Below are 13,587 nucleotides of genomic sequence, written 5' to 3' on the forward strand. Positions count from 1 at the left end.
AGATCAGGTAAACATATACACTGACGGAAAGCATGAGCAACTTTTATAGAAATTTGACACAACTGCAACATCAAAGTACTACTGAAACATAATTTTATCTTGAATTTAATCTTTTCTAAATTAGGCTTATCTTTTTAAGCCTTTTAATTTATTCACTCATCTATTTTTAATGTTTTTTGGCTATGCCATGCTTTATGGCATGTGAGATCTTAGTTCCCTGACCAGGAATCAAACCTGTGCCCCTGCATTGGCAGTGCAGAGTCTTAACCATGGGACTGCCAGGGAAGTCCCCAGGCTAATCTTTTTTTTTTTTTCTTAAAAAAAAGCTGTCTTGCTCTTGGGATTGGATCTAGGTTGCGTTAACATGGTGAAACGCACCAAGAAGGTCAGAATCATGGGCAAATACGGGACCCATTATGGTGCCTTCCTCGGGAAAATGGTGAAGAAAATTGAAATCAGCCAGCACGACAAGTATACCTGCTCCTTCTGTGGCAAAACCAAGATGAAGAGATGAGTTGTGGGCATTTGGCACTGTGGTTCCTGCATGAAAACAGCATGAAAACACCACCTCTGCTGTCACAGTAAAGTCTGCCATCAGAAGACTGAAGGAATTGAAGGACTAGTAGAAGCACCACCGTTTGATAATGTTGCTAGCCTATAATAAATCGGTTAATTTATGTTAAAAAAAAAAAGCTTGTCTTTTTTATGTTTCATATTTCTTTTTTGCAGGAATTTGTTTTTATTGTTTTTGTTTTTTTTACAAAAGTACTGGCCTGTGGCTGACTGGAAGGAAAGAAAGTAGACTCTTTATCACAGATAACTGAATAATTTGAGGTGTGTCCACATAAAGCTTAAGTGTGGGGACTCTAGAGTTACAGGGCCTGGAGAGGTGCCCTGGTTTTATGGATGACTGTGTGCGTGTATTATCTGCATGACTTTGGGGAGCATATCCTATTCTGCCTTGATTTCTCTATCTCTATAATGGAGGTGGTGGTAATTGTACCTACATCATTGGATTGTGAAGAGTAAAGAAGTTAGTAGTAGGTTAACAGTAGGCTCTTAGAAAAGTGTCTTTTGCAGGGTATGGGGTCATAGTGCTTTCAGTTCAGTTCAGTCGCTCAGTCATGTCTGACTCTTTGCGACCCCATGAATCGCAGCACACCAGGCCTCCCTGTCCATCACCAACTCCCGGAGTTCACTCAGACTCACGTCCATCGAGTCAGTGATGCCATCCAGCCACCTCATCCTCTGTCGTCCCCTTCTCCTCTTGCCCCCAGTCCCTCCCAGCATCAGAGTCTTTTCCAATGAGTCAGCTCTTTGCATGAGGTGGCCAAAGTACTGGAGTTTCAGCTTTAGCATCATTCCTTCCAAAGAAATCCCAGGGCTGATCTCCTTCAGAATGGACTGGTTGGATCTCCTTGCAGTCCAAGGGACTCTCAAGAGTCTTCTCCAACACCACAGTTCTTTAGGTATCATCATTTGCTGTTCCAGACTTTATTCTGCACCTGTATCTTTGCGTAAGCCAGGGCTGATGACTTAGCCCATTGTGACTTTTGAGATAGGCATTTTTGCCGTTATGTGCCTCTTATTCCATTAAAAAATTAAATATTGTATTTTATGACTTTGTTGGTATAAAGCTGAGTATAATCCAGGCTAAATTCATTATTATATATCTTTTTTGCTTTTACTTTTAAAATAAATGAGAACAAAAACATTTCTGCAGTCCTCTACATTAAGTTGGGTCCTGGGCATGGTGCTTACTGTGAGAGATTCAGACAAGTGGAAACTATAGGTTAAGCTGGCCCTGGTATAAGCGCTTCCTTCCCTTGCTGGAATGCTCTTCTTTTAAGCATCTTTTCTTGAGCATCATTTCTTCTCCTCTTGAGCAGTTCCTCTTCATCATTTGAAATTCCACCCCAAGCTTCCTTCCCAGTCTGTTCTATGTGTACGGCGGTTTTATGATTGTTCCTTTACCCATCTGTCACCCAGGCCAGACTGTAGGTTCTTCAAGTTCAAGGAACACCTCTGTCTCCCCAGGACTAAGCACATTATGGTTACACTAGTTAATTACTTAATGTGGTTGGATAAAATATGTCATTGTGGAGGGAGCGGCATGGATGTGGGCCTTTGAGAGTCTTGAAGGGAGGTTTATTTAGAAAACCAGAGAAGGTTAAAGACAACCTTTTCATTCACAATTCCTGCTTATGCCTGAACACTTGCAGACTTCAAAACACAGGAAGAAGATGACTAGAGTATCAAGTAGCAAGAGTTTACAATACAATTGCCTGAGCAATGGGAACTCCCCACTGATTAACATTAATGGGAGCTCCATTCATACATCACACAGAGAACAGACCCCTAAAAGCTGATCTGCTGCCTCATTAGAAGCCAATCAGATGCTTTCAGTGTTGAGTAATAGGTCTGGCTGGGCTGACTCCAGAAGCAGAACAGCGACAAGGTTCTCTGCTAATTTCAAATGTGGTGGCGAGGCTGGGACAGAGCGAAGCCCTGGCAAGAGGATATTGTGACTGAACCACAGGGTAAAAATCTCTACAGGGGGATGATCCAATTCGATGAAATTGCCTGCTACATAATCTTCCCCAACAAAGCAGCATGGGATTTATTTCACAGCGTTGCCCAGACTCACTATCCATTGACTCTTGCAGGGGTACTCCACTTCAGGTTCAAACTGCACACCAGAGAATCTTGTTAAACACGCCCACCCTGGGCCACCCCTAGAGCTTCTAAGCCAGTGGGTCTAAGAGGCAGTCTAGAACCCAAGGTTTAACAAGCAGCTCGGGTAAATGATGTTGTGAGTAAATTAGATCAGACCTTAAGAACATGGACTTTGCTGAACAAGTTATCTTTGAACAAGGGTGAATGCTTCCTTCTATGTTCTGGCCCTAATTGTCTGTGTCCATAACTATTGGTGCTCATTCTTTGGTGCCTGAAACCTAGTATAACCCTTAAGCACAGAAGGAAACCAGAAATATTCCCTTTCAGCCCCCAGACATCTCTTTTGCAGATTCTGAAGCCCCTATTTTTCTTTCTCTTATGGGTACTTTTGAGGGGGCTGGCATGTGGACATCTGACAGCTAGGGTCATCTCTCTTTTATTTCCTCCACTCAGAACTCTGAGTCCTGTGCTGTGAAACCAGCTCACTGGCACTCTGCACTGGAGTTTCATTTACTATTAAGGGCTCTAATGAGGAGGGACAGGCAATTATTATTATTTATTTCACTAATTAGCCAGATAATCATTCATTTTGAAACTATTCAGGGTTGGAAATCTGTTCATTTTGTGCCCTTTGTGTAATATGGATTCATTTATTTTTTTCTTCTTTTCCTTTACAAAAACGACTGCTTTGTTTTAAATGGGGGGCAAAGGTAGGGAGTGAGAAGGGGGAAATTAAAGAAGAGAGAGAGAATTTCTGAGCTGTGAAGATAATGCAGCGAGGAGCCAGAGTCCATAAAAACATCACCTTTCAGTCTCTGAAGACATAACGCTTGATGATAACCATAAAACATGTTAGTGCAAAATGAATTGCTGTTCTGTTCAAATCCTTAAATGTACTACTGTGGATGTCACTGGAGATATGCAACTCTTTTTTCTGATGCCGAGATATATTTTATCATAATTTGTGGAATGGATGACAGCCTTGTACACATGATTGCCTTTTCCTGCTCAGTTAGCTTGTCAAGGTCAGAGTCCTTTGGCCTTTTATGAATGTCAGACTATTAAGAAATGAGCAGGATAAGTGAACAGCATGGAGAGGAAACTTTATTTTTCTTTATTAATTGATACAGTATGTTTTCATGGTGTTTGCTTATTGTAAGCCACCATTTTGCTCTGGAGGCTACTCTGGAGATGGGAGGGGATGTTGTTGTTGTTCGGTGCCCTGCATCGTATTTTCACTGTGAGATGGAAAGAGCTTCTGGGAAGTTGGGATTCATCTTCAAAAATAAGCTGTTCAGGAATGCTTGAACTTTCATGTAGCATTTTTTTAAGGTACGTCATTACCGTGGGATGTGGTACTTCTCTATGTTGATGTTTCTCTAGGGCATACATGTAATATGGCACTCTTTGTAACCCAAGTCTGCTAGATAATGAGCCTGGTACATTAGGCTGAGAGTCTCTGTGTATTTGTTTGTTTTCTATGACTTCCATTTTGCAAGTTAAAACCAGACCTGAGGATGATAGAAGCTGCAATCAAGTATCTTAAGCTAAGGAAATGTGAGATGGTGGCCATTTCTCAGAGAAATGGAAACACTTGGTGAGCTCTAGGGTGGGGAAGAGGATCCAAGGAAAAGGCAGAGGAGGCGTCACCTTCCTGAAGGATGTCTCAGCTGGCGCCCATGACTTAATACTCTCTTTACCTTGGCATACTCCTCAATAGCTTAAAGGATTCAATGTAAGAAATTTCTAGTCTAAATGACTCTTTCCCTTTCATGGGCTCCCGCGTTGTCACTAAACAAAATTGCTCAGAAGTCTCAATAAAAAGTTGATAATGCATGAATAAGTCCTTGTGCAGAAAGTTCAAGAAACCATTGTTCCCAGATATTCAACTGCTCTTGCTAAACTTTCAGAAGCTTTGTCAGAGGGAACTTTTTATACCCCAGATTTGGCGAGGTATCAGGGTTAATTCTGATAGGAGCAACAGCAGCAGGAAAAATGTCCTAGTATCTATTCTGCTCACCGCCACAGTGATAAAGTATTTACCAAAAAAAATAAAAAGAACTTTAAAAATAAGAAACCCTTCACAGTGTTGAACCTGATAGATCCTATCAGGTTAATTTCCTGGAGTTGATCTTTATACTTTATATAGAAGAAAGTAATGTAAATGAAAGAAATATGCTTACACTACTTAAGAGTGAGCTACAACTACTGAATCCAAGAACCGCTTTCATATAGTGCCGGCATATTAAAAATGAGTTTGACTATTTTAAATAATTCTGCTCTATTCTTGAAAGCACTTTCAACAGCTCTAGAGGAAGAAAAATGTGAAGGGACTAAAAATCTAGTCAAGCTGCCTTTTTAAAAGATTGAAAAAATAACCTAGACATCTCCTGAAGGTCATCTTACTAAGTTGCCTTCACTGTATCATGACAAAGAAATGAAGATAATGGATAAATGCTGGAAGTCAAGGTTGAATACAAGATATTTGCAGGGACGGGATGTTTTAATAATCATTTAATACAACAAAGGATAGAAATTGGAAGCAGAGAAAGAAAATGGCTGAAATAGAAAACAAAAGTGAAGCTGGAGGAGAGCAGCAAGAATTTGTCTTCTGTTGTAAGATCCTCTGTTTAGTACAAGATTCAGGTGGCTATTGGAGCATCACCTTTTAGTGTCGATGGGGCTAGATAAAGGCCGTGGCAGCAGCTGGGCATTGCTCCCCTTAAGAACAAACCCTTAAAGTGGCACTTTCTCAGGCCTTGACACACATACAGGGGGTTGTCAAAGTAAGTTTTGTAGGCAGTGGTTCCAATTGGGCTGAAATTGAGAACCTGAGGTCTATGTGAGACCAGAATTTCAAGGTAAACTGACTTGTGGAAACCAAAATAGGTTTTCTTGATCATTCTCGTCAATAAAGGGTTTTCTTCAGCCTGTCAGTACTCTCTGGCATCAGGGTATTTGCACTTCTCTTTTCTCTCCCTGGAATGTTCTTTGTCTGAAGATGTCTGTGGTTTGCTCCCTAACTTCGTGAAAGATTCTGCCCAAATGTCACTATCAGCATTGCTTCCTTCCCCAGCCACCCTGTTGAGAAGCACAACGTGATAAGTCACTCTCATTTTTGTAGAGCATTTTTTCTGTACTATTTATCATCACTGGATATAACCTATTTTTATTTATTTGTTTTCCACATTAGAAAGTGTGCTCTATGACAGTAGGGTCTGTGCTGTATAGAAGCTCCCAACAAGTTGAGAATTACTGCCTTCTTCCCCAGTGCCTCAACAGTGCCTGCCATAGTGCAGGATCTCAATGAAGGTTGGTTGAATGAATAAATGGATAATAACAATAATAGCTTCCCTTTTTTGTGCACTTTCCCTGCGCCAATGTCCACATTCAACTCCCCACAGACTGTAGTGTGGTGCTATCTGTAATGCCCTATAAGTGAAGTGACTGCTATTTTACACCCCATTTTACAAAGATGCCCTCCTAGTAACTCTGCGTGCACAGATTTGATTCTGCTGTAAGGAATATAATGCCATCCTGAGGATATTAACACTCTGCACCTTCTTCCTAATAAACAATTTGCTGTTGCACATAAACTTAAAATTTAAATGAAATAAAGAAAGCATCCACATTATAAAAAAATTAATAGGAAAGAACTTGACTCGGAAGGATTTCAGTTTCATCAGGCATCTTGGAAGGGACCTTTTCCTTAGGGTTGCCAAATTGGGGTGTGGGGGGTGGAGGATACCTAGTTAAATTCGAATTTCAGGTAATCAATGAATGATTTTTTTATTCATTATTGAGCATGTTCCATATATTGTATGGGACATGTTTATGTTAAAGAAAGTATGCATTATTTATCTAAAATTCAAATTTAACTGGGTATCCTATACTTTATCTGCCACTGGTTTCCATTTCCTTTTTAAAAATTTTATTGAAGTCACTGTCTTAATTTCTGCTGTACAGCAGAGTGAGTTGGTTAAATATATATATATATATGCCTTTTCATATTCTTTTCCTGTATAGTTTATCACAGAATATTGACTATAGTTCCCTATGCTATACAGTAGGACCTTGTTGTTTATCTGTGTTATATACAATAATTTTCATCTGCTAATCCCAAATTCCCAATCCTTCCTTCCTCCCCCTTAACAATGACAAGTCTGTTCTCTATGTCTGTGAGTCTGTTTCTTTTTTGTAGATATGATCATTTATGTCATATTTTGGATTCAACATATGTCATATCATATGGTATTTGCAATTTTTTAAAAAATGTGCTGGTTTCTATTTCTAATGAGACATAGCAAAAAATAATAGTAGCAAAAGTAATAAAAATCTTTACAGTTACCACTTCTGTTCCTCCGGAGCTCCATGAGTTTTGCATGTATCATTTCTAGTGTGTTTTGTATATCATTTCTAGTCCTTATAAGAACCTTTCATGTTAGATAGTATCATCCATCCTTCAGATAAGGAAATTGAAGCTCAGAAAAGATAGGAAATTTGCCTCAAGTCACATAGCCAAAAAGTGTCTCTTCTACTAGAAAGTAAGCTCTTTGACGGTAGGGTCTTTACCCCAAAGAACATGATATCCAGGTCTCTGTCTTTGCCCGCTGTTTCCTCTCTGTGACCCCACTGTTTTTGGAGGTACTAGGTTAGAGCCAATCCAGGAGCAAAGAGGAGTCATTCCTAGCTGGACCCCGGAAGGAGCTGCCCGGATCTGGATGTCCATCTCTGCCTCCTTGGTTCTCACATCCTGAGCAACTTTTGTGCCACATCTAGCCAATTCCCTGTGGGATCATTGCCACATGGTACTTCCTTGTTAGTATTTTTTTTTTGGTTCACTTAAAAATAGTTAAGGATAAACAGAAAACAGGAACAACTTGGGCTATTTCAGTCCCAGAGTCACATGCATTTTATTCTAAATGACAATATTTAACAACAAAATTGCTTCATTTCAGACTCATTGCGTTCTTTCAAGTGGGAGTCCTATAATTTAAAAATAATAAATGCAACAGAGTGAATATATTGCTTTCATTAATCCCCAATACTGCTTATTTTCAGCACTTTTAAATTATTTGAGTGTGCTCAATAGATTTAGCTGAAGTGGAAAAAGAATCATTCAAATTTCAGACCATTTGCAGTTATCAATTTATCTGCTGTTTTCCAGCCAAGTAACTGAACTTCAGAGTAGCATGTGGTTTGAATGATTTCCTCCCAACCCCCTGGCTGGTATGAAACAGTGAATTAGTCAAGTAAAAATGTCTGTGGAATTGAAGGTGCTATAAACAAGGGCATCATATCCTCTGAATTATCAGCCAGCACAGGTGATGTTGATTGCATGTCATGGTGTCCCAAGGACATCCAAAGTGACAGTGGAAACTTTCTGTCTCTGTGCCCAAAATAAAGTGAAGAATTAAGCTATAATCTAAACACTTCACTTCTTACCTGCTCTTTGTTTATTTTCCAAATATTTAAAAGGTAATACGCTGGTCCCATCACTTCATGGGAAATAGATGGGGAAACAGTGGAAACAGACTTTATTTTGGGGGGCTCCAAAATCACTGCAGATGGTGATTGCAGCCATGAAATTAAAAGACGCTTACTCCTTGGAAGGAAAGTTATGACCAACCTAGATAGCATATTAAAAAGCAGAGATACTACCTTGCCAACAAAGGTCCATCTAGTCAAGGCTATGGTTTTTCCAGTGGTCATGTATGGATGTGAGAGTTGGACTGTAAAGAAGGCTGAGCACCGAAGAATTGATGCTTTTGAACTGTGGTGTTGGAGTAGACTCTTGCGAGTCCCTTGGACTGCAAGGAAATCCAACCAGTCCATCCTAAAGGAGACCAGTCCTGGGTGTTCATTGGAAGGACTGATGCTGAGGCTGAAACTCCAATACTTTGGCCATCTGATATAAAGAGTTGACTCATTGGAAAAGACCCTGATGCTGGGAGAAACTGGGGGCAGGAGGAGAAGGGGACAACAGAGGATGAGATGGCTGGATGGCATCACCGACTCTATGCACATGAGTTTGGGTAAACTCCGGGAGTTGGTGATGGATAGGGAGGCCTGGCGTGCTGCGATCATGGGGTTGCAAAGAGTCGGACACGACTGAGCGACTGAACTGAACTGAATGCAGTTATAAGGACTTCCCTGGTGGCTCAGATGGTAAAGCGTCTGCCTACAATGTGGGAGACCCAGGTTTGATCCCTGGGTCAGGGAGATGCCCTGGAGAAGGAAATGGCAACCCACTCCAGTACTCTTGCCTAGAAAATCCCATGGGCCAAGGAGCCTGGCAGGCTCCAGTCCATGAGGTCTGAAGAGTTGGACACAACGTTGTAAGGTCTTTAAGTACCAGAACTTAAGCACTGACTTGCTGGATAAAATACAGGATGCCCCTTTAAATTTAAATTTCAAGTAAACACTGCATGATTTTTTACTACAGGTGTGTCCCAGATATTGTGTCCTGTATTTTAATTTGCTCATCTGGCAACCCTTTTGAAGACCAAGACTTTGCATCTTATTAACATACCATGTTTCTTAATCAAAGCATGGTAGTGACTAATGACAGCGGCTGGAATTTATTGAGTGACTACTACGTGCCCAGTGTTTGCCTGTGTGCTTTACATTTATGATCATCCAGTCTTCACAATAATCCTACCAATTGGGTGTATTATTATCCCATTTTATAAATATAGGAAAATGAGACTTGGAATTGTTGAGGTACTTGCCTAGAATCTCAGTAAACAGGCAGTGGTAGAAAGTGATCTCTACCTAGACCTTTCTGTTTTCACTACACTATGCATTCTAATTCAATGAAAACAAATGACCAGTTGCAGATGAGATCATATGTCTACTTTTCTTTAAGGATACAAATACAGCCTTACATTCACATGGACATATTCAAGGTTGAGTTTTGCAGTGCATATATTAAGGCATACATGCAGAACTCTTATTGGCAAGTGGACTGGCTCATCTGCTTATTAGTAAAAGGAATCTCTTTTTTTTTTTTTGTCTTGTTGCTAATTTTATTTTATTTTATTTTATTTAGCAAAAGACTTTAGTTTATTTTTTTTTTAATTTATTTATTTTCATTGGAGGCTAATTACTTTACAATGCTGTAGTGGTTTTTGCCATACTTGACATGAATCCACCACGGGTATACATGTGTTCCCCATCCTGAACCCCCCTCCCACCTCCCTCCCCATCCCATCCCTCTCTTTAAACTATGACAAAAATATAAAATCAGAGTATGAAATGCAATGGCAGTAGTTGGACAAACTTCAAATGAGTGAAAGCAGCCTCCAAACAATTAGTTGTTTTAAACTCAGTAAAATGGCAGTTATTTCACTTAATTTTAAACTCATTATTTGCTGAGAGGTGTTTAAATTTAATTTAGAGGTTTTTGAATTGTGAGTTTGCTTAAACGTAAGCTCCGTCTTCTAACTGGATAATAAGTAAGTTCATTTGCATATGGGCCCAGTTCCATGCTGAGGGTCTCATCGTGACATTTCTTCTTAAATATATACCATGTGTGATTATTGAGAAGATGATGAAACACATTGTGAAAAAATGCAACAGAAGAAAACGGCGCCCACGACACAGCACAGTTATTTTCATTTTTGCACATTCCTTTCCTGTTACTGATTTCTGAAGTGACCAGAACTGACAGAGATTCCACAGTGCTCGTTAGAAATTAACTCATGGTTTCTGTCAAGAAGAAACTGCCTACATGGAAGAAAAGGCAGATGAGGAAAGAAAACTCATCTTACAATTTGAAGCAATTATGTTTTTTTTTTTAAATTCCATAAACAGGGCATGCAATGAAATTTTAAGCAGTTTTTTCCTCTTTTGCAATAATTATTCTCTTAATTTTGGAGGCACTGAGGTCCTGGGACTTGCCTTCTGGATTCTGAACTGAGAAAGTCCGAGCACCTGCCATAGAATCAGAGAGAAAAAGTCTAAGATTCGGGTGGGACTTCTCAGTCCTTCCAGCGCTGTTTTATTGAGCACCCACATGGCACTTGGCGCCACGTTAAGTACTAGGAATGAACAAACAAATATTGTACTTGAACTTGCCATGCTGTGACAAGAGTCTGAATTATTGTAGACAACAGCATTGTGCTGATGGACTGAAATGACTGATACAGCGAGAAGCAAGATCAGAGGGTGGTAATTCTTCCGAGAGAGACTGCCTCTACCCAGGATGGTGTTCACACATGCCAGGAGGGACTGAGGGCCAATTTGGTCACAGCTCGTGCCCTCTATCGGTTGATAGTACTCCCTCAGATGGGAAGACTTGTGAACATTTAAGGAAAACAATGATTTGCCAGGAAATGAAGGGAATTCAACTGCAGCCCCCACAGAGCAGCCTTATTATGTAATACAAATTGTTCAACCATAGGACTAACACAGGGGCCTTGTAGAAGCTCGCCACACTAGCAAAAATGAAATGATTTACATTTGGAAGCCGCAGCTGGTATGAAAATAAACATTGAATCAGTTCCTTCCTCTAAGTCCATGTTCCATTAGAATAACTACAGTAGGTGACATTTTTCACATTTTAATTGGGGTTTTGCTGATTTTATCAGAATTTCTGCTGATCAAAGCAAATTGGCTATTTATTTATTTTGCGATGAAGCTAACTGTTCAGTGCAAGTTTAATGTACTGTAATGAATTTTAAATATCCTCCTAGTCAGATTACAAAGTGTTGGAATCAAGATGTCCTTGTTACACTTATATTATTAATTACTCAAATGGACAAAAGGCAACTTTCAGATATAATGTCACAGTTTAAATGGATCTGAACTGGATGAAAATGTTGGGCCTGCCTTAAAGATGTCAGAGAAATAAAGATGCTTCCCCCTGCAGTCTGCTTAACCCACTCGTACCTGCTTGGTTTTTAGACGTATGATAAATACTTTCATTATTAGTTTATTTTCAGTAGCTTACAGAACAATAAGTTTTTATGTTATTTACACTCCAGTGACTTTGGCTTAATTGGCTTCTTTTATGTTATTTATATAAATATAAATCATACTTGGTTTTAAAGTATTAATGATGCATTTTATGTTATAATGCTGTTTTTATTCAGACTAGCACGCCATAAATTCATATCATCCATGGGTAACAGCTAAGGATCTTTACAAAATCCACTTCAAAAGTTGAAGCAACTGCACTCTGAACCTTGACAGAATTCAGGCTTGGGATGAAAAGATCCACTGAATTGCATTTCATTTCCATTTGCGTTAGCAAATTAATTTATCCAAATATTTCTGGAGGGCAGTTCTCAGGTCTGTATACTTGAGAAATTACATAGATTTGTTTTCCAAGACACTGTAACAAAGCAAAGCAAAAAGCCCAATTTAAATAAAACTGAGTTTTAAGTATTACTTTCACCAGATGAGGGATCCTCTGGCACCTGCCAAGTAAAGAGGTTGGTTGAGACATTTTTTGGTTTTATTTAAATGTTTGCATATATAGGTTTTTATAAACATTCATTTGGTGATCATTGGACATTTTTTGCTCACATTCTAAGATGATGTTATGAGTAAACACGATTTTCTTATGTAATTCACATTTCTAAATAAGCTTTAAGGTTTTATAGATATTTTATAGATATTTAAGGTTTTCCAAGTGACCCTCTGCATGCTGACCTCTTTGAATGATGAAAGCCTTACAAAAAATAAAGAGTCATCAAAGATGTTTTTGAATAGACAAGTGATATTATTTCAATTGTTAATTAAAAACATGCCCTAGGGATCAATCAGTTCAGTTCAGTCACTCAGTTGTGTCTGACTCTTTGTGACCCCATGAATCACAGCATGCCAGGCCTCCCTGTGCATCACCAACTCCCGGAGTTCACCCAGACTCACGTCCATCGAGTTGGTGATGCCATCCAGCCATCTCATCCTCTGTCGTTCCCTTCTCCTCCTGCCCCCAATCCCTCCCAGCATCAGGATCTTTTCCAATGAGTCAACTCTTCACATGAGGTGGCCAAAGTACTGGAGTTTCAGCTTTAGCATCATTCCTTCCAAAGAAATCCCAGGGCTGATCTCCTTCAGAATGGACTCGTTTGGATCTCCTTGCAATCCAAGGGACTCTCAAGAGTCTTCTCCAACACCACAGTTCAAAAGCATCAATTCTTCGGCACTCAGCCTTCTTCATAGTCCGAATCTCACATCCATATATGACCACTGGAAAAACCATAGCCTTGACTAGATGGACCTTAGTTGGCAAAGTAATGTCTCTGCTTTTGAATATGCTATCTGGAGTGGGGAATTATCTAAATTCCCCACTAGATGGGATTTATCTAAATCAATGTAATTAACAAACAAAAATTGTTAAAAATTACACAAAATTACAACAAAAATTACACAGTGGTAATTTAATTTTGGTTTATTTAGGTAAGGTTAGATGTCCACCTAAAGCACAGCCTTGATCTTGGGGGACAAAAGTAGTGAGTGGAGAAGACTGAAATGCTCCTTGATCTTTCATTCCTAAAATGTTGCTGAGACTCTACCCAAACACAAGTTTTCCTATTGAGAGGCATGTGACAACAAGCTGGTTCATTTGTCTTTGTCCTTGTCTTAACATGTCTAGTTTTCGAAGTGCCTGTAAAGTTCCAGGTGAAGGTGATTTTATTGTACAGAGTAGGTCATTGAAAGAACTCTTGGAATCAGAGAGATCTTCCTAGCTGCAAAGCTTCAGTCAAGTTACTTACCCTCTCTCAGCCTTTGTTTTCTCACTTATAAAACAGGGGATAGTCATAGTGCTTGCTCCACAGGGATGTTTGAGGAATGAATGAAACGTTCATTCATGAATGAAGAAAGGAGGGATGTGGAGCCTTAGCACACTGTGTCGTGTGTGTTAGTCGCGCTCAGTTGTGTCCGACTTTTTGTGACCTCATG

The 13,587-nt window shown here is 39.6% G+C and overlaps 1 pseudogene; it reads left to right on the plus strand.

Annotated features, from left to right (window-relative positions):
* The first annotated feature begins 333 nt into the window (after window positions 1-333).
* LOC107132861 (large ribosomal subunit protein eL43-like) lies at window positions 334-623 on the plus strand (annotated as a pseudogene).
* Window positions 624-13,587: the final 12,964 nt, after the last annotated feature.

Source organism: Bos taurus, chromosome 10 (assembly GCF_002263795.3).
Source record: "Bos taurus isolate L1 Dominette 01449 registration number 42190680 breed Hereford chromosome 10, ARS-UCD2.0, whole genome shotgun sequence".
NCBI lineage: Eukaryota > Metazoa > Chordata > Mammalia > Artiodactyla > Bovidae > Bos > Bos taurus.